Consider the following 18,581-nt stretch of genomic DNA (forward strand, 5'->3'; position numbering starts at 1 on the left):
AAAAAGAAACAAAAGAGAGAGAAGGTGAGAATGGAAATTACGATAAAGGTGATGTCTCAAATTCAGGGGGAAAAGGAAGCTTGTTTTACACTCAATATAATTCGTATAATTAGTTAACCGTTTGGGAAAAACATTGAGACAGATCTTTCTTTGACTCTTAGACCAAAATAGATCCCAGATGAATTTCAGATCGGAAATATTTTTAAACACTTAATCTGTGAGGCAGTGTTTACTTTTATAATCTATGAAGCCATTATACCTTGATAATCGCTGAGTGAGGAAAGCTTCTCCGTACTTGTCTCTACTGGCAAATCTGCAAAGTAACAGCTCAGTCATTTGACTATATGACAATAAAAACTACATCAGGAAAACAAAGACCATTAACACATTTAAAAGGCAAATGAACTGGCAGACACTGTTGTTTTTCTTCATATTTGAAGCGGTCTTGCACATCAGGTATAGCAAAGGCAGCGCCAAGAGAACAAAAATAGGCCACAGGTTTGAACACAGGAAAATATATTCAGGCCCACAAGCGGTCAAATAATTGCCGAGTAAAAAAATGAAGACACACGTGCGTGTTTGGTTGGCCAAGACTTTAGGGGTTGTTCTCCCCAGGGTTCACGTGAGCAGGGGCACAGACGTGGTATCCTGAGAAGGGAGGTGCTTTCTTGGCAAGAACCTCTCGAGAGCCCCTGGGCACCAGAATCACTGAAAATGGGCCCCTCCCTTGCCAGGGCTTTCTCTAGAGATTTCACCAAAGTAAATAAGCGAGTACCATGTATGTGCAGGAATGCTTAGCAGAGCAACTCTTATCACAAGGAGTTAAAAAAAACTAAATGAAGGATTTGTTAAATCTATTTTTTAGAAATCCTTCAAACAAGGCACTGCTATGTAAAAGTGATCTTGAGAGACGTTGATAACATAAAGGGCTTTTAAAATCTGTTTACTAAACAGTATAGAGCACACCCGTTTTGCTTAAAAAATTCGCTTTATACATAGAGAGAAAGAATGTTTAAATACATAAATTTATGTATATGTAAAAAGACATGTATATATGATCTATCTATCTCATCTAATTTTATTTCTTTTATGTTTCTTTTGGGGGGATTTTATTTTTTAAATTTTTAACCATTTTTCAATTGATGTATAATTAATTTATATTAGTTTCAGCTGTATGGCAAAGTGATTTGGTATACCCATATTTTTTCAGATTCTTTTCCATTATAAATCATTATAAGATATTGAGTAGAGTTTCCTGTGCTACACAGTAGGACCTTGTTGTGTATCTATTTTATATATGGCAGTGTACACGTGTTAATCCCAAACGCCTAATTTATTCCTCCCCCACCCCTTTCCCCTTTGCTAACAATAGGTTTGTTTTCTACGTCTCTAAGTCTGTTTCTGTTCTGTAAATAAGTTCATTTGTATCATTTGCTTAGATTCCACAAATAAATGATATAGCATTTGCCTTCCTGTCTGACTTGACTTAGTATCATTATCTTTAGATCCATCCATGTAGCTGCACATGGCATTATTTCATTCTTTTTTATGGCTGAGTAGTATTCCCTTGCATATAGGTAGCGCATCTTCTTTATCCATTCCTCTGTCAATGGACACTTCAGTTGTTTCCATGTCTTGGGTGTTATAGTGCTACAATGAGCTTAGAGGTCTAGTTCATCTTATCTAAATAGTAACATAGACTCTTTAAACGTATCAAGGAGGATACACAACGACAGACTCCTGTCCTGAGCGTTGGCGTTGTTGTGGTTGACCTGGGCTTTCTTCAGCTTTTCTATACTTTTTCATGGTTAGCTTAAAATACTTTGAGAATTTGGAAAAAAAATTCAACTATTTCCCCCCAAACAAAAATAGGTTACATAATAGGATACAAAGGACAAACCCACTTTTGTTTTAAAACCGGGTTTCTCTACCAATGGCTGGAAGGAATCCTCACTAATGTGTGAAAGTGGCTGTGGGATGATAGGTTATGAATAAATTTTGCTTTTTTCTTCTTACATTCTGGTAGCCACTAAAATGTATGCCACGTGTATCACGACTCTATGAAAACAAGCAGAAATAGTCATAAAAGCGTGAAGAGGTGTGTCCCCCAGGAAAGCCCGGCTGACGACGGTGTCTCACAGATGGGGCGCCCTCTCACGCCCTGTCCCACACAGGGGCTGAGGTGTCCCCCAGGGGGAAGGAGGGCAAGAGGAGAGGCCCTCCAGCTGTCTGCGGTCCAGGCTCACCCATCCCTTCCACTCCATCCTTTGGGGAAAATGGGTCACATGACCGCCCTGAAAGGCATGCTGGAAAATGTAGTCCCGCCCGCCAGCCACAGGCCTGTCGTCAGCCCCTTGCTCAGGAAGCAGGGAGGGGGGTGGCTTTGCTGGCCAGCTCCCAGTCCCGCAATGGGGACAGCATTCTCAGCCCTTGCCCCGTCCCCACGGGAGGTGACTTCAGCAAAGCAGCAGGCAGGCTCAGCTGGGCCCTGGGGGGGAGCCCCTCTGGGACCACACTGGTGGCCTGCAGGGTGGGCGCGGTCCCCTCTGCACCCGGAGCTGGGTGGAACAACTCTCCAGTTTCAGGAGACTGTTCACCAGCCCATTGACCAGTGAAGGCAGAGGCAGAGAGGGGAGAGGGGCTTCGGCAAAGCCCAGGGACAACAAGGCCCCCAGCAAACACCCAGAGCCTGGGACAGGCCTGGAACGGATCCCCCTTCACAGCCTGAGAAGGAGCCAGCCCTGCCCCGACCGTGATCTCCGATCTCAGCCTCCAGACTCTGGGACGGTCAAGTTCTGCTCTTGGAGCCCAGGTGCATGGTGCTTTATCACTCAGCAGGGAAACCAGCCAGATGGAGAGAACCCTGTCTCCACCGCACAGAGACCAGGGCACCGGAAGCAGAGGCGCCTTCCAGCGCGGCCCTAAGCAGAGCTTTCTTTCCTTTGCAAACCCACACATCCAGCTCGGAGACCACGGGCCTCCTCCTACCTTGGGGGCTTGGTGTGGTTAGGATCTCCTGGAGGAGAGGGGGGGCTGCAGGGACCCTCACACTCATGGTGAGGCCTGGAGACAGGCCTTCTGGCCCCAGCTGTCCATGTGGCATGCGTCCAGCCGGCTTCCAGGGCAGAGCTAGAGCAGCTCTCCCCCAAGAAGGAAAAAGCACACTAGGCAGGGATTCACATTCAGACCCTTCGAGCCCCTTTTGGAGCCCGTGCCTTAAAAACCTGGGAGGCAGAAGCGCCTGGAAAGCGGGGCAGAGCTGGCTGCGCCTTTGACGAGTCCATCCTCCTCCCGGGCTTTGCCAGCCCGTGTTCCTCTCCAGAACCTTCTGTCGGTTTACCTGCTTTCAACTGTTCCTGCGCCCCTGCCTCTGACGATACAAGCCATCATCCAGCCAGTAAACAGCCGGACTTGAATCCTCGCCTTTCTTCCCCGCCCTCCACCACCACCAGCATCCTGCCTCCTGCCACCTGAACGTGGGCCTCTTCAAACCCCAGTGAGGCCTCGTGGAAGAGGAACAACGAAGCAAGCCCACCCTGTCGGGGGATCTCATTGGAATGGCTGCTTTTAGAAATGATGAAAGGACTATTTAGAAAGTTCTAGCTCTCCCTGGAATTCACCAGATGCTTGTGGGGAGGTGAGTGACGGCTTCTCCCCTTCCTCGTCAACTCTTGAGGGTTGAATTCAGATGCAGGCAAGAGAATTGTCAGCTCTACAAATAGCCTGGGTAGAGATGCCAGCTTCCTGGGATCTTATGGGGGACGTGCCTTCCATGGGGGGCTGGCCAGCCCCACAGAGCTGACAGAGGGCCCTTGAATTCGTTCATGGAAGAACCAATAGGGAAGGTGAAATCAGAATTTACCGGACCGGGGAGAGGGTGGGTCACAGAATGGAGCTGTATTAGGGCTCCTGGAGTCGAATCTAAACATCCCATTGCGTCCCCACCATAAGTCCTAAAGTGAGTGCTTCTCAAAAAGAGGGACCAAGGAAAGGATGCCTTTTGTAAGGAGAATGAAAATCCAGTGCCTCCAAGGTTGGTTCTGAGCAGGGTCGTCTCCAGGAGCAGACAGTGGAGGGCTCTGAGGTCCAGAAGCTTCTCCAAGAGTCCTCCCTTCCAGGGCCTCCCACTGGGTCCAGTGAGGCCAAGAGGGTGGCCTGGAAAATGCTGACCCCTCCGGCCCCGAGCAGCCCGGGACCCATCCCACAGCCCAGTCCAGCAGGGCTGCACATGGAGCAGGTCCTCCCTCCAGGGTCGTGAGTAACAACGGGCGGACACTACCTGCACAGTCTAAACCGCTCTCTGCCCAGGGCCTCTCAAGGTCTCCTTGCGTCTGGGTCATCAGGTGCACATCTTCTCAAGGCACCGGAAGACCAGAGTGTTGCCCGTGCCTGCATCCACCTTCCCATCCTCGGATCCTCACCTGGGATCCTCAGCCCTGGTGACCTTGGTGACCTTGGTGGGCCAGGACCACTTTCTAGTGGAGGGAAGGTGACCTTCTAGGGGACTCACACTCAAAAGTCTAGCAAACGGTAGAGCAAGGCTTGAAGCTAAGAGGCAGCTCTCAGACGGCTCCTCCTCCCGAAGTCCCTGCCTGGGAGCTCCACACGGACTTGGGCTCACGTTCACCCCGTCCCTCTGTGTCCACGAGGCATTGGTCCAGGACCCCCTCTCTGACTACCCCACCCTTGTTATTGTAGGCTAGTGTCTCTTTCACCTTCTTTCAGAACTAAAAGTTATAGACACTGAAAAATTACCATAAATTTGTTGACTCCACTTTTACCCATTTATTTTGTTTTTCTCAGGTGCCCAGAACTGGATTAATCCTAATCCTGGGTTCGTGACGTAGCAGACCTCCTTTTCCAAAGATGTCCACATGGGTCTATACCCCACCCTGAGGGCTCTTCCCACAAGGTGCTGTGGGCACTCCTGCACCCACAGGTGAGGCCTCTGTTCACCATCAAACCCAAGTCCACCTGGTAACTGCCTCCAGTGGGAACAGCAGAAGTACGCTACCTGTCTTCTGATGCCAGATCTGAAAGGCGATGCTGCCCCCACCTGCCTTGGTCAATTCTCGCTCAGATGCTGCTCCTTGGGTACATGGAGTGGACATGCAAGACTCTGGCCACCATGCAGCCACCACGTGGACAGCCCGAGTGGACATGCTCTGAGGGCCCCAGTTCTGCCAGCCCCACCTTCCAGATGAGGTCCCAACATAGAGGGGTAGGGACAAACCATCCCACTGAGACCTGTTGGAACTCCTGGCTCACAGAACCAGTGAGTGTCGTAACTTGTTGTCCGTGCTGCTAAGTTTGGGAGTACATTGCAAGGCATCGTTGTCACTGAGGCAGTACCTAGAACATTCCAGGGTCTATCTGTGGCCCTCTGCTCTTTAGTTATTCATCAACATGTAACAGTCACCTGCATATGTCCACTGTCCAGAACAAAATCCAGGACCTTGGCAGTAACTGACATCTGTGTGGTCCCCCCACCGCTGACCCACTCTCTGACACTTGATTAATTTTTTCCCCGAGAAGTAGCTGTAGTATGTGGATTTTCTCTATTTTTAAATGTTATTAACCTAAAGAAAGTTATTAACTTACACACTTTTATTATTTCTTTCTACTCTTTTGCTTTTATTCTGTTTCTTTTTCTTCTTCTTTGTTTTTTTTTTTTTTTGTCTTCTTGCCATTTCTTGGGCTGCTCCCGCGGCATATGGAGGTTCCCAGGCTAGGGGTCGAATTGGAGCTGTAGCCACCAGTCTACGGCAGAGCCACAGCAACGCGGGATCCGAGCCGCATCTGCGACCTACACCACAGCTCACAGCAACGCCGGATCGTTAACCCACTGAGCAAGGCCAGGGACCGAACCCGCAACCTCCTGGTTCCTGGTCGGATTCGTCAACCACTGCGCCACGACAGGAACTCCCTTACTTCGTAATATGGAGATGCAGTTCACTATTCGAGAGGCTTTCTTCTGCTCCAAATGTAAGTATTTATGGCTATAAAGATCACAGAAAGACCATATAATCTTTTGTCATCCTTCAATTATGGTTGCATTTAATTCCATTGCGACTTCTGTCATCTATGAGTTATTTAGATGATATAATAATTGTATGTGGTTTTTACATTTACCTGTAACATCTATGTAGAAAAGTGTGTAAAATAAATGGTTTACAACGTAATGAATTATTGCAAAGTGAAGAAAGGCGCCACCACCTGAGCAAGCAGTAGGACTTTCTGTCTGCTCAGTCAGCCCCTTCACCCACCACGATGCTTAAACTCCTTTCAGAAGGTGAGAGTTACCTGACTCCCCATTTCCAGTTAGTTGTGACCAGTTTTGCACTTTGTAGAAATGGAATCAGGCAGCACCGATTCTCACGTATCTGGGCTTCTTTCACTCATCGTTCTGCCTCATGCATCATATGAGATTCATATTTGTGATTGAATGTGGCAACAGTTTTTATATTTTAATTATATCTACACATCGCAATGTTTTGATCCATTCTACAATCAAGGAGCTTTTGGGGTCACCTACTCATGTTTTGGTCCACGTACACAAGTGTTTCTGTAGACGGCATATCTAAGAAGAGAAATTTTGGTCATAGACTGGTGTATTTTGTACCAGTTTTCTAAAATGAGTCATTCTGAGTGCACTCCTACAAGCAATGTTTAAGAGTTCCAGGTCTTCCAAATTCTTGCCAATACTCAATATTTTTCATCCTTGAAAATTGTGGTGGATGTGGGGTGTTGCCTTTGTAGTTTTAAGTATGTTTTCCTGATAACTAGTGACATTAAGTCTTTTTTTCTTTAATAAGAAGTGTTTTCTCAAGGCTTTTGTCCATTTCCCCATTGAGTTTTACGTATTCTTATTTATCTGAGGTAGTTCTCCCTGTAATTTGAATAAGAGCGCTTTGCTGAATGTGTGTCTTACCAATAGCTGCCTCCTCTGTGGCTTGCCCTTTCACTCTCTTAGTGATATCTTTCGAGGACCAGAACTTCCTAATCTCAGTGCCGTAGCATTCATCAGTCTTCTCCTTTACAATTAGTGCTTCTGGCATCTAGGTTAAGTAAACGTTAGCAATCCAAGGTCAATCCAAGGATGATATTTTATATTTTCCTGTATAAAAATTTATTGTTTCATTATTCACAGTAGATTTACCGTGGTCTGTGTTGTATACAGGATAGAACCAAATTTCCGAGTGGCTATTTAATGTTCTTCCCCACACCTACACTGTCCTATGGTGTCACAAATCAGGGGACAATGTACCTGTGGACCCATTTCTGGACTCGATTCTATTCTATTCTATTCCATGGGTCTGTTTGTCTGTCCTTAATATCAATACCCCAGTATCTCAATGAATTCTGCTTTATAATAAAGTTTGATCATTAGGTATTTCAGTCCTCCACCACTTTTCTTCTTATTCCATATTTTCTTTGTTATTCTTGGCGCTTTAGATTTCCACATAATTCTTTAAACAGTTCGTAAAGGTTCTTAGAATATTTACAGAAACTTTTTTTAGGGATTGCCGCAGACCTACAGACAAGAGTACATAAAGTGAATATCTTTACAATATTTAGGTTTTCAACCCAGGAACATGGTATAGCCCCTCGTGTGCTGGCAAATGACGGACAGCAGTCTTGTTCCAGAGATCATTTGTGTCCTGCAGCATTCGCCCGTCTCTGTGATGTAAATACCATCACCTTAGCCAATCTCAAGGCCCCCGTGGATGTCACTGGACCCAGGCTTGGGAAGGGATACGTAAAACTGGCTCTTAAGAGAAGTTACGAACAAATCCGTGGCGACGGCCCTCCTTTTACTTAGACCTTCGTTAACCTCCCTCCTTGTTTTATCCTTTTCTACATAGGAAACTGCATGTTTATCCCGAGCCTTTGGATGCTCTTATAAATTTTATTTTAAGTGGATTTTAAATTTTTGATTCTAAAATTTGGTTTTCTAATATATATAAGGCCTCCAAGTTTGGAGGGAACAGACATAATAAAGGATTTATTCAGATCACATTACACGAACGGAGAAAATAATATCATCTATATTTTCAGACTTTGAACCATCTTAAGGAAATACATTTGATTTTTATGCGTTGACCTATTCCTAAAAGAACTATCAAATTCATGGATTTACTCTAGCAGCTTATTTGCATGTTCTTTTCACTTCTTTATGTATATATATCATTTTGTCTTCAAATAGTGATAGTTTTATTCCTCACGTCTTAATTATTCTACACAGAATTTCTCTTTCTTGCCCTTTTAAAAAAATAATACTAGGCATTTTTGTCTCCCTTTGTGTGATAGTACAATATTAAGTCTGATGTTTGGGGTACTGTTTGTTTTTTTTGTAGGTATACGTTCACATATTATGGAATTGGCATAGCTCAATTTTTAGGGTTCTAAATTTTTTTGTGTTACTTTTGTGTTGAATTTTATGCAATGCTTTTGTTTTATCTACTTCATGGTGTAGTTTTATCTTTTATGCTGTTGTTGTACATTACAATGTTAAATCGACCTGAACGTCTTGGGATAGGGCAAAGGCCACTTGAGCCTCTGGATGGCATTATTCCATGGAGGCGCCCTTTTCCTTGGGCAGTGAGGATGGCATTATTCCATGGAGGCGCCCTTTCCTTGGGCAGTGAGGATGGCATTATTCCATGGAGGCGCCCTTTCCTTGGGCAGTGAGGATGGCATTATTCCATGGAGGCGCCCTTTTCCTTGGGCAGTGAGGATGGCATTATTCCATGGAGGCGCCCTTTTCCTTGGGCAGTGAGGATGGCATTATTCCATGGAGGCGCCCTTTCCTTGGGCAGTGAGGATGGCATTATTCCATGGAGGCGCCCTTTCCTTGGGCAGTGAGGATGGCATTATTCCATGGAGGCGCCCTTTCCTTGGGCAGTGAGGTAGGAGCAGATCCCTCTAATCCAACTGGAGGTCAAGATGGTGGGAACTTGGCCTTGAGTCTCTGTGAGGGCGACTTTTTTCCCAGTTCACCCCTATTCCAGAGAATAGGGTATTTGGGTTCTCCAATATCCTGGAAATTAAAAACCCAAACCAAAATCCTAGAATGTATATAAGGGCCCCTTATTTTTGTCAGGCCGTGAACTCCCCAGCTCTTGTCTCCAAAGCGCCCCGGGTCTGTAAAAACAGGCAGCTCTCCAGCCTTTTATCCACAGCTGGCAAATCAGCATCTGCCTGGAAGGGAAAAGCAATTTCTGGCGTTAGGCTCTGTTTGTAGAAATACTCTCTAGAGTTGTAGGCTCCCAAGTCCTGGCCACTCTTTACTCTTAGCCATCAACCTAGAGGTCTTACCTTCTCTCAACACTGCTCTGTCACACAGTTGTGATTTTGTAGACTTATGGTAAGTCTTGGAATCACATCGTAGGAGACTTCCCACTTGGTTCTTCCTTTCCAAAATTCTTTTGGATATCTGCTTTCCTTGATTGTCCATGTAAACTTTAAAATAAGCTTGATTTTATATACGTATGTATGTGTGTATGTACATATGTGTGTGTGTGTATATATGTTGAGTTGCTTCTTAATATAGGTGCTAAGGCAATCCATGGAGAGTGACAGTCATTTCAGAAAGTGGTATTAGAGTAATTAGACTCAGAGTTCCCGTCGGGGCGCACTGGTTAATGAATCTGACTAGGAACCATGAGGTTTCAGGTTTGATCCCTGGCCTTGCTCAGTGGGTTAAGGATCCGGTGTTGCCGTGAGCTGTGGTGTAGGTCACAGACATGGCTTGGATCTGGTATTGCTGTGGCTCTGGTGTAGGCCGGTGGCTACAGCTCCAATTAGACCCCTAGCCTGGGAAACTCCATATACCATGGGTGCGGCCCTAAAAGGACAAAAGGCAAAAGAAAAAAAAAATAATTGGACTCCATTTGCAGAAATATTAACCTGAATTCATACCTTGTACATGTAGAAACATGATCTGGGAATGAATCATAGATCCCCTAGCAGAACATAGAAGAACATCTTTGTGGCTTTGGATCAGGCAAGCAGACCTTCAGCAGGATCCAGAAATCATAAATCATGAAAGGAGAAACTTACATTGGACCTCATCAGAACTGAGAAATTCTTATTTAAAAAGCCCTCCTAAACACCAAAAGACAAGAGAGATATGGAAAGGAAAGATCTACATGTCTAGTGAAACAACGGTTTTAGAAAATATGTTTCAAAAATTCACCGAAAACAAACAACCCAATTTAAAAAAATAAAACAGACAAAAGATTTGGACAGACCGTTCAAGAAAGACAGACACATACCAAATAAGCATGAAGCATGAAGATACTTGGCCTGAATGGCCATTATGAAAATGTGAATGAATTAAAATCAACATGAAACACCATTCCCCAACCAGAACAGTTAGACGAAATCAAATCTGTAAAAATACTGATGACATCAACTGCCAGCAAGACTGCGGAGCACCTGGACCCTTCAGCCATCGCTCACCTTAGGAAAGCAAGATGTGCAGCCTTTTGGGAAATGGGTTTGACAGTTTCCTTTGAAGTCAAGTCGGCAATTGCCAAACGATACAGCGGTGCCGCGTCTGGGTGTTCGTCCAAGAGAAAAGGAACCATGGGCTCACACCAACCCTTGTGTGGGAATGTTCGCAGACTCCTTGTCCACAGCTGCACAAAAAAAGAAAGAAAACATGGTGAATAAACATCCGTCCCGTGGTGAGTGGATGAGCACGTCAGGATATATCCCCGCAGTGAAAGGCTATTCAGCCGTAAAAGTAAATGGTACCTGTTCTGGATTTCAAAAGCATGGGTGGATCTCAAACTCATTACGCTAAGCCGAAAGGACCCGAGACAAAGCTACGTAACACATGAATCCATTTATGTGACAAATTGTGAAAGGCCAACTATAGAGACGGCAGACAGATGCGTGGCTGCCAGGGAGCGGGGAGGGAGGGAGAGGGACCCCAATGGGGAGCCAGAGACCTTTTGACGGTAATGGAGACATTCTTTTTCTTGAAAAGGAAGAAGCCCGTGACCCTACGCTCTTGTCACAATTTGTAGAACTGCACAGGTTTAAGAGGTAAGTTTTGGGAGTTCCCGTTGGGGCTCATTAGGTTAAGAGCCTGAATAGTATCCATGAGGATGCAGGGTCGATTCCTGGCCTCGCTCAGTGGGTTAAGGATCCGGCGTTACTGTGAGCTGCGGTGTAGGTCGCAGATGTGGCTCGGATCTGGCATGGCTGTGGCTGTGGTGTAGGTCAGCGGCTGCAGCTCCGATTCAACCCCTGGCCTGGGAACTTTCAAATGCCGCAGGTGGGGCCCTAAAAAGCAAATAAGATGAAGTAAAAATGAAATAAAAATAGAAGGTGACTTTCGCTTTTCTATAAGTTGTAACTCAATAAACCAACTTTTAAAAGATAGTCAATCATTCCTCTTTCATCTCTATCTATTCTTTTTTTTTTTTTTTCCCTCTGCCATTGCCTCCTGTGGTCCATAATTCTAGCGGGATGGTCTGTCCTGTATGGGCGCTTTTGCTGGGCACACTAGGGCTCACCTCATAGTTCTGCTTCCTTGCTCCCAGTGGAGAATGCAGCTCTCAGCAAGTGTTCACACTGCCCTGACCGGCCAGGCGTGCAGGCTCGGGCCCCAGCTTCTCTGAGGGACCAATTATAAATTCTGACGGGTTTGGGGGTTGTGCCCACTTCTGTCGCCGTGCCACCAATGGCTCGATTGTCCTGGCCCTCACCTGGCTTCCGCTTGCTGTAGGGACAATCATCTCTGACTTTATTGGCCGCTGGTGGTTTCTTCCGTGGCTGTTGGTCTAATCCAGTCTGATGTATTTCCCTGGGTTCATTTTGGTCAAGTGCCCATCTTTGGAATATCATTCATTTGATTTCCTTATCATTTAATAAATCTAAAATATATTCAGTTTTTAAAATATATTGATGCATCACTGTCAGTAAGAGTCTCACATAAGTTGAAGTCTTCCCCTGTTTGTTCTCAGGTTCTGTTTTGGGCTCTACTGCTATTTACCTGTGTTTCCTCGATTTTCTGTTGTTTACGTTGGCTGAAGTTTATCAGTTTTATTGTTTTTGTTACAGGCAGTAAGTTCCTGAATCCATTTGCCAACTCTGCCAGTTTCTGTTTTTCACATTCTTTGTTTCCGCTCTCATCTTTTTTTTTTTTTTGTCTTTTGTCCTTTTAGGGTTGCACCCACGGCATATGGAGGTTTCCAGGCCAGGGGTCGAATCAGAGCTGTAGCCACCAGCCTATGCCACAGCCACGCAATGCCAGATCCGAGCCATGTCTGTGACCTACACCACATGGCAACACTGGATCCTTAACCCACGGAGCCAGGCCAGGGATTGAACCTGCAACCTCATGATTCCTAGTCGGATTTATTTCTGTTGCACCACAACGGGAACTCCTGCTTTAATCTTTAATAATTTCTTGCTTCTGTAACGTTGTTTATCTGTGGTTTTCTATATTTTATTATTTTTTTGTCTTTTTTATTTTAGGGCTGTACCCACATCATATGGAGATTCCCAGGCTAGGGGTTGAATCAGAGCTACAGTTGCTGGTCTACACCACAGACACTGTAATGCCAGATCCGAGCCGCATCTGCGACCTACGCCACAGCTCACGGCAACACCAGATCCTAACCCACTGAGCGAGGCCAGGGATCGAACCTGTGTCCTTGCGGATGCTAGTCGGATTCATTTCCATAGAGCCATGACAGAAACTCCTGTAGTTTTCTATGTTTTAATTAAAAGTTGTTGAGGAAGGGGAGTTCCCATTGTGGCTCAGGGGTTAAGAATGCAACTAGTATCCATGAGGATGTGGGTTCGATCCCGGGCCTCACTCAGTGGGTTAAGGATCCAGCGTTGCTGTGAGCTGTGATGTAGGTCACAGACGTGGCTCGCATCTGGCATGGCTGTGGCTGTGGTGTAGGCTGGCAGCTGCAGCCCCGATGGGACCCCTAGCCTGGGAACTTCCGTATGCTGCAGGCGCTGTGGCATATGGACAAAAGACAAAAGTAAAAAATAAAATGAAACAGGTGGGGCATTGTTGCAGAAGCGGCCGTGATGGTTGCCCTGCCTGTGAGCTTGTCCTTGGGGAGCCCTCCCCACCCCTACTCCAGGCTCTGCCAGGAGCTCTGCTTTGGCTGCTGGGTTAAGAAGAGGAAGGACACAGGCAGCGACTGGGGAAGGGCTTCTGTCCCGGGCTCCTCCGCCTTGCTCCACATGGGAGCCCGAGCTCATCACGAGAAGGAGCCCAGGCCACCCAGCTGGAGAAGGGCCACACACAGAGCCCACGTGCTCCAGGTCATAGCCTGCCCACCTGCCAGCTGAGTGATCGGGGCGATGCTGGATCAGCTCACTAGCCACCAGCGGACACAGGCAGGTGACAGAGCCCAGCAGGTCGGAGGAATGGCCCAGCCGACCCACAGCCAAGCGCAACAGTGGTTTGAAGGCACTAAGTGTTGGGCTGGCTTCTTAGGCACCCAAAGCTAACAAATACAAGTGTTAGGTTTATAGTGGTGGTTTCTGATAAGGCAACTCCCAGTGACGAATTTTCCTTTGAGGATTATCTGGCCGAATGCCTTAAGTTTGGGTGCATATTGTAATAGGTTCCCAAAACATATTGAAGTCATGGCAGGCTTTCTTTCTCTCTCTCTCCTTCCTTTTTTCTTTCTCTCCTTCCTTCCTTCTTTCCTTCTTTCCTCTTTCTTCCCTTCTTCCAATAATGAGTTAAAAGCACACTTACCTTCCATCTTTCCTTCATTTAAAATCTTCTTATTTGTTCGCTCTATGACACCGCAGTTTGCAAAAGGAACCTGAACAATTTCTGCTTTTGTGATAACTCGATTTCCTTATGGCGTAAGAGTTCACCTCTTTTTATAAATGTCCCAGCAGTTCTGGCAAAGACTAGCTATTCCCTTCAGGACCCGCATTGCAATGATTGATGTTGCTCCAGCTCACCTTTCCAGGCTGCGTGCTTCACGGGGACAGGACGGCTGTCCTCTCCCAGCTGTGCCCGGCACGTGAATGTTACCTGGCAGCCAGGTGAGTGCTCTGTCCATGTGTATTTGCTGAATGATAAACAAATGGTCCTCATTTATAATACTAATTAGCTCCTGCGTTGCCTTACGGTGATTCATTACTGATGATTTATCTCACTAATGTCATGAAAAGCGTTCATTATTTTCCTGGCACCCTGCTCTTGCCGATTTCTCCATGTGTATCTCATCCCCTCTCCTCTTCTGTATTATCTGTTGGTCATAAGGTTTCCTATAACAGCAAGGTTAGCTTTTTATATCGAGAAAATCATACCTTTGTTTTGTGATGCCATGAATTCTTCTCTGTCTGATACGAATATTGGAATTCCAGGGAATTCATTGCCTGATCTATTATTGCCCCTCCGTGGCAGAGATGGTTAGATGGCCACCTCATACCCGCTCTCCATTTTATCCTTGGCTTAAAAAAAAAAGAAAAAAAATAGTAAGAAAAAATAGTCGCTTTTGTTTAGGGCATCAATGTGCCCATCTAAAGAGTCACACTACCCCTGAAATAGGGATGGAGATTTAACTGCATCCTAGCCAATGAGATGTAAGGGGATGTTGCTGAGTAGGACTTAGGAAGGATTCTTAAGAGATGGCCAGGGGGTGCCATCATGCCCCTTGCCTGCACCCTGCTACCTGGAAGGCAGATGGGGTGGTTGGCGCTTCTGCAGCCATTTTGGGCACTGAGGCTCTCTGAGGGCAAAGGCTAAGTGACAGAGCAGCAGAAACAGAGCAAGTCTAGTCTCTGTGGCATCATGGAGTGGTGACATCCCCAGTGTCCTGACACCTGGACTTAAATCACCTGACAAAATAAACTCTCACACGTGTATGTCATAGCATCCAGACTTCATTCCAAGTCTCCAGTCCATGGTTAAGAGGTACATGAGCAGCCTGAACCCCAGACAGAGAATGGGCTCTACTCACTTCGTCATCCTCCACCCCATCCCACATCATCCTCACTCATTTCATATCACCCCCTCCCATGTGTTTTTTTACAAGATTTTTTACTTTCCTTCAGCACTGGGAAAAAACTGTTCTACTTTTAAATAATCCCAACACTCAAAATAAATCCAGTTATGCCATAATTTTATCGTCATTGTGCCCTTAATTTGTTTTATCTATTAGATGATGGAAACAGATCTCCAAATGATATCTAAAAAAGGCTACACAGGGAATGTGTGTGTCTGCGTGTGTGTAATTCTTTGTTTATGGCTTTCACACCTTAAAATCAATCAACTCAATTCAATCAACCTTCAAGGGAAACCAAGATATTGGATTATAAAGATTTTCTCTTAAAATCTTGGCAGAACCAGTGGACACTTCTTCCTCTCCTTCTCTCTCTGTAAGCACGGCTTAGTGAGCTGCTTACAAAATGTAGACTCAGGGGAAAAATGGTTAGGACTCCCACGTAAGCAGAGCCCTCTGGACCAGTGCCTTAGGGGCACCGGTCCTTCAGAAAGCCTGGGTGGAAGATGAGGATCCAAGCAAGTTCCTAGCCTATCAAGTCCATCCCAAGTCAACTTGGAATTCACATCCAGACCAGCATCCCAGTACCCAATGGGGTCCATTCTGCAGCCCATGGTCCATGACAGTGAGGGATTGTCACTTTCCCTGGTAAATATAGTGGCTGCCTCCCTTAGCTCTCAGCACCACTGGTGAAAGGCTAGTGGTGGGGTCATCGTGTGTGTCCTGCAGACCCTTTGGAATGTGAGGAAGTGTGGACCCACGGATGGGACCTTGGGTCTGTACCCTCCCCCTTGTGGAAGTGCTGGAGCAGTCCACCCACTCCAGAAGCTTCTCTGCAGGCAGGATAGAACACCAGCACTCTGAAGGGGGCTTCCTGGCTGAGCATGGGCGGAAACTTCACTATGGGACTCTGGTGGGTTAGATAGAGACCCCCAAAAGTTAGGTCACTGTCTTAACTCAGGACCCTGTGAACACGACCCTCTTTGGAAAGGGGATCTTTGCAGGTGAAACAAACTTAAGGATCCCCAGACAAGTCACCCTGGGTTCAGAGTGGCTCCGAACCCAGAGGGAGACTTGAAACACACGCGGGAGAGGAGGCACATGAAGACAGAGGTGGAGTTGGGGGTCACAAACCAAAGACTCTGAAGCTCCAGAGGGAGCGGGCCTTGCCCACCCCTTGATTTCTGACTTCTGGGCTCCAGAAGGTGAGAGAAGAAACCTCTGTTGCTTTAGGCCACCATGTTCGTGGTTGGTGGCTACTAATACAGGGACTTACTGCATTCGTGAGAGCGTGTTAATAAACACGAGCTCAGATTATTCAAACATGGGGTGTTTGGTGCTGCCATCCGGTAATGTATGTGGAACCATCTCTGCTGATCTGCGGTAGGATCGAGAACAGGGGTGCACTTACAGCCAAGAGGGCAGTCTGACCTTGGCGTGAACCTCCTTTGACTCCTTTCAGAAGCAGAAAAAATAGTGACAAGAACATGGACACTGGTGCCAGGCTGCCTGGGTGTGAGCCTAGTCCTGTGCAAAAATAGCCATGGGCAGAACCTGGGGAAACTTGATCTTTCTTTAAGAACTGAGAGTCTATAAAGTTGGGTGCTGGTACTTATCTCATAACTCACTTTATGCGTGTCAAGAGCTTGGATGCTCGTCACATTATTCTTATCATCATCATCATTACCATCATGTAGAGCCAAACTGTCGGAACCACCACCATCATTACCACCGTCATCACCACTGTCACCATCACCATCATCACCACCGTCAAAATCACCATCATCTCCACCATCATCACCATCCTATCACCACCACCATCACCAGTCACCATCACCATCATCACCACCATCAAAATCACCATCATCTCCACCATCATCACCATCCTATCACCACTGTCACCATCACCATCATCTCCACCATCATCACCATCCTATCACCACCGCCATCACCAGTCACCATCACCATCATCACCACCATCAAAATCACCATCATCTCCACCATCATCACCATCCTATCACCACCACCATCACCACTGTCACCATCACCATCATCTCCACCATCATCACCATCCTATCACCACTGTCACCATCACCATCATCACCACCGTCAAAATCACCATCATCTCCACCATCATCACCATCCTATCACCACTGCCATCACCACTGTCACCATCACCATCATCACCACCGTCAAAATCACCATCATCTCCACCATCATCACCATCCTATCACCACCGCCATCACCACTGTCACCATCACCATCATCACCACCATCAAAATCACCATCATCTCCACCATCATCACCATCCTATCACCACCACCATCACCAGTCACCATCACCATCATCACCACCATCAAAATCACCATCATCTCCACCATCATCACCATCCTATCACCACCGCCATCACCACTGTCACCATCACCATCATCACCACCATCAAAATCACCATCATCTCCACCATCATCACCATCCTATCACCACCGCCATCACCAGTCACCATCACCATCATCACCACCATCAAAATCACCATCATCTCCACCATCATCACCATCCTATCACCACCGCCATCACCACTGTCACCATCACCATCATCACCACCATCAAAATCACCATCATCTCCACCATCATCACCATCCTATCACCACCACCATCACCAGTCACCATCACCATCATCACCACCATCAAAATCACCATCATCTCCACCATCATCACCATCCTATCACCACCGCCATCACCACTGTCACCATCACCATCATCACCACCATCAAAATCACCATCATCTCCACCATCATCACCATCCTATCACCACCGCCATCACCAGTCACCATCACCATCATCACCACCGTCAAAATCACCATCATCTCCACCATCATCACCATCCTATCACCACCGCCATCACCACTGTCACCATCACCATCATCACCACCATCAAAATCACCATCATCTCCACCATCATCACCATCCTATCACCACCACCATCACCAGTCACCATCACCATCATCACCACCATCAAAATCACCATCATCTCCACCATCATCACCATCCTATCACCACTGTCACCATCACCATCATCTCCACCATCATCACCATCCTATCACCACCGCCATCACCAGTCACCATCACCATCATCACCACCGTCAAAATCACCATCATCTCCACCATCATCACCATCCTATCACCACCACCATCACCACTGTCACCATCACCATCATCACCACCGTCAAAATCACCATCATCACCACCGTCAAAATCACCATCATCTCCACCATCATCACCATCCTATCACCACTGTCACCATCACCATCATCACCACCGTCAAAATCACCATCATCTCCACCGTCAAAATCACCATCATCTCCACCATCATCACCATCCTATCACCACCACCATCACCAGTCACCATCACCATCATCACCACCATCAAAATCACCATCATCTCCACCATCATCACCATCCTATCACCACTGTCACCATCACCATCATCACCACCGTCAAAATCACCATCATCTCCACCATCAAAATCACCATCATCTCCACCATCATCACCATCCTATCACCACTGTCACCATCACCATC

This window comes from Phacochoerus africanus, chromosome 7, assembly GCF_016906955.1.
Source record: "Phacochoerus africanus isolate WHEZ1 chromosome 7, ROS_Pafr_v1, whole genome shotgun sequence".
Taxonomy (NCBI): Eukaryota; Metazoa; Chordata; class Mammalia; order Artiodactyla; family Suidae; genus Phacochoerus; species Phacochoerus africanus.